This window comes from Rattus norvegicus, chromosome 5, assembly GCF_021556685.1.
Source record: "Rattus norvegicus strain SHRSP/BbbUtx chromosome 5, alternate assembly SHRSP_T2T, whole genome shotgun sequence".
In the NCBI taxonomy this organism is placed as follows: Eukaryota; Metazoa; Chordata; class Mammalia; order Rodentia; family Muridae; genus Rattus; species Rattus norvegicus.
Window position 1 is genome coordinate 45,442,566 of NC_141538.1, and position 4,378 is coordinate 45,446,943.

The following is a 4,378-nucleotide window of genomic DNA, read 5'->3' on the forward strand; positions in this document are numbered from 1 at the left end:
AATACCTAAGAGCATATGACCTTGAAAACCATTTGGGGAAAAAAGGAAATAAAAGAAATAAGGAAGTCTGGCAGAAATATAACATGTAAATTTGTCCTAAAGATTTGTACATTGAAATCAGTTATTTGTGAACTTACTGAGAAAATATAGCAAATTCTATCAGAAAATCAGAAAAATTCATACTGATATTTTATGCTGAAAAATATGTCCACATAAAGATGCTAGAGACATAAACCTTTATATAAAAAGAACACAAAATATCTAAGTAAAAATTATGTTCTAAAATTTCATTGTGAAAACTAAACAAGAAGGGGGACAGTAGAACATCGATGATAGCTCAGAGGTCAGAGGTTAGGAGCACTTGTTTGCTCCTCTGAAGGACCCAGGCTTACTTCCTCCTACCCAAGTTAGGTGGTTCACAACAGCCCCTAAAGTCTAGTTTCTAGGAATCTGATACATCTGGTCTTCTCGAACACTGCATTCACGTGGCATGTACACACACTCAAAAATTTTAAAACCTTTTTAAAAACTGGAACACTAAACTTATATATTTCCCAGATTTTATAAAATTGCATGTGAACAAGTAAAAATAAAGGCTATATACTACCTTAATTTATAATATGCTTCATTAAGAAGATTCGTGTATTCTAAACAGATATCATAGTGATTTCCTTTTATAAAAATGAATCATTTTAAAATTGTAGCCATCCAAATGCTGCAAAAGTCAAATAAATTAATAGAAGTTGAACCTGAAAATGATATGTTGTTATAACACAAGTAGAAAATTAGTCATTTGGAAGTAAACAATGTGTGGCTCATTAACATGGATCATGAGATTACTGAATATTTACAAAGGAATATAAATGACAATGCTTTAGTAAATATTTGATAGAATCTTTGTGTTCCTAAACCTTCTGACCTCATATCAGGACTCAGGATGCATTTTTAATCAGTGGAGAGTAACAAACACTAAGGCAATTCACCTGAAACGCTTATGTGAAAAAAAACTATCAAGAATAGACTTCATCATAAAGAATAAATGGACATAAAGAACATCCAAATGTGTATTTAAAGAGTAAGACTATGTAACACTCCATAGCCCAAGTGTGAGCAGAGAAGTCACTTCCTTAACCGCTTGTCAGCTGCAGGTATAATAATTTTGAAGATATTTTGAAGACAGAAGAAAAATCACTTCTGAAAAGACAGATCTTTCTTTAAAGAATTTCATTTGGGGCTGGAGAGATGGCTCAGCGGTTAAGAGCACCGACTGCTCTTCCAGAGGTCCTGAGTTCAATTCCCAGCAACCACATGGTGGCTCACAACCACCTGTAAAGAGATCGATGCCCTCTTCTGGCGTGTCTGAAGACAGCTACAGTGTACTGATATATAATAAATGAATAAATCTTTAAAAAAATAAAATAAAGAATTTCATTTAAAGCATGCAGGTCATTCACGCAGAGGCACATAAGAAAAGAGCTTGGGTGAGTCAGAAGGCAGACAGAGCAGCTTAGGAAAAACAAGCCTTTATTGTGCTTTGTTTAGTTAGGGTAAGCAGGTTTAGGGTTTGCCACTTTTAATAACTTCAGCAAGTAGGCAACTCTGGGGTACCAGAACCATCCCCAGATGTCTTGACTCCAGACTATGACCCTTGTTGATGATGGGGCACTATGAGAGCTCTGGAATGTTTTTGTACATATGAAAAGCATCCTCCTGGATAGTTATTTTCTATGTTTGGCAAATGGCAGGCCTTAGAAGGAATTGTCCCTCCAGTCAGCAAAGGCCCTAGAGTGTAAAGCATTTTATCTACAGAAGAGGAAGACTAGTGGTTAATGCAGAGGCAATCCTAGTAGGTGGCTATAATTAGGGTTCCTCCAGTGTCAGGAACACTTGCTGTTCTTCACAAGTCCCTTCAGAAAGCATGGCAGATGCTCTCACACACTGTTGTATTCCTAGGTAAGAAAAAGAACATGCTAACCTAGCTGCTGCAAGTGCTGTCAGATGACATAGTTGAAGAGGATCCTCTTCTGAGTTCTTTTCCCTTCATATGGGAGCCTCCAGTTAATGCTTGATCTCCACACAGCAATGCGCTGTAGCCTTTGTGTTACCAACCCTTTGGACAGGAAAATTTGTTGCTGCAAGATACTTCACAGCATTCTTTGCCTCAGCTCCAACATGCTGTTAAAACTCAGTCCTGGCAACACACCACCCCCCAAAACGAAACCGCTTAAAACCACCTTCGGTCCTGGCAATATGCCTGCATTCCCCCCCAGACATTTCAGGATGTTAACAACATCCGTGGGTCCCTGGGTAAATGTAGAAATGTTTAGCTGAGGAGCACTGTCACACATGCACTTGTATAAATTTATTTTCATGGATGCAAGCATACTTCAAATAAATGAATCTAGTCCTAGTTTCTTGCCTAAGGATCATGGATATAACCTTTTATCAAAAAACCTCATTTGTTTGTACTTTAGACTATGGACTATTAAAACAGTTGATTTGAAAAAAACAAGATTTATCAACGAACTTTGCAACATTGACCTACATACTGCCTACACAGATTAATTTTCATCAATTTGATACAAACTAGAATCATTTGGGAAAAGAGAATATTAGTTGAGGACCTGCCTTCATTAATCTGTATTTTGAACATGTCTGTAGGACCCTTGTTTGTTAATGATTAGTGACTGATGTAAGAGGGCACACAGCCTACTGTGTGCACTGATATGTGACTGATTCAGTCCTGGAATCTGTAAAATTCTGGGTACCTACTGCAATCGAGGCTATATTTTCACCAGTGGCTATCTGCACTCTTTTTAGGAAACTCCAGAATAGTATAGGAAAGCAGGCAGAATAAGTCATACAAAAACAAAACAAAAAACAGTAGAACACCATTGTGACCTCTCTGCACCTGTGTCTGCCTGGAGTTTCTTGCCTTAGGTTCTTGTCTTGACTTCCAATTATGTTAGACTGTAATCTGTAAGCCAAAATAAACCCTTTCTTTTCCAAGTTTCATTTCATCATGATGTTTATCACTATAACTGTAACATAACTAGAGAAAAGTTGAAAATTGACTGTGAAATTTCTGTGATGAATTCTACCATACTGTTTTTGAGTTTTGTGGAAGAATTTTGGAGCTTTCAGCTATAAAAGGACAGTGAATGTTCAGTCTATATTGAGCTGCTATGAGAGCTTCAGACATAAGAATATTGAGAGAACTGCAGACAATGGAGGCCTGGCTTCTGACATTTCAGAAGGAAGAAAAGACTCTATCAGGATTATTCATGTGCTATTTTAGAATAAGTACCTGGAGATGGTTATCAGGTGCTGAAGAAACTAAGTGTGATTAATAAGAGCACACCGTTGTGATGAGATTTTCTGGGAAGTATTTTCAGCCGATCAGCATAAGGATGCTGTGGTTCAGAAGGAGCCACAATTACATCTTGAGCTGGCTGCTGGACCTGGTAATCTATAATGTGTAAGTGAGTCTCCCATGTGATTTAACAGCTTGAAAGTTAAGGGACTGAAGAGCTATTAGTGAGAAGCTGAGGCTTGTCACAATGTGGCATGATTGGATTGTGGAAGTCATTGGTAATGTGTAACCTCAGTTTTCCATGAAGAACCCTGAACACTGGAAATGTTAGGACTGTTTTGTTAGCAGCAAACCCAGCTGAGTGTGGTACCTAACCTGAGCCTACAAACAAGCTGTGATATTCTTTAAATGGACAAGCTAGAGGAGTGGAGCTGCTCCAACCTTTTAGAAACCAGGATTCTGTCAGTGAGTCTTAGTTATCAGATGTTGAATTACAAGATTTGAAACTACATTGCTGGAATTTGAATTAAGTATGGCTTTTTTTATTAAAAGAAAATATTTTTCATACCTTCCCAACCCCTCCCTAAACCTTCCACATTATTTATATACCTTGGTTATTCCTTGCTAGAATAAAAAAGGTATATAACCTGATTTGAACATCACAGGATTTCATAGCTAAGAGACTTGGATTATTTGGAAAAAACATTAAATTTTAAACAATTGGAAAACTTAAAGATTGTAGCCTTTAAAAAGTTGTACTATGATATATATTATGATAATAACATGATCTATTGGAAATAAGCCAAAAGGGATAGGTTATGCTTTAATACTGATGTGTGTATGTGTATGTCCAATTGACAAAGGATCCATTATGCTGACTATATTTTGCCAACTTGATAAAAAACTGTAGTGTCCTGGGAAAAGACAATCTCAACTGAAGAACTGCCTATATTAGGGTCTCCTCTGGGGATGTATGTGTAGAGATTTTCTCAGTTAATGCTTGATATGTAGGACAGCAAACCCACTGGCGGTAGTGCCATCCTTGAGCAGGTGTTTCTGGCCAGG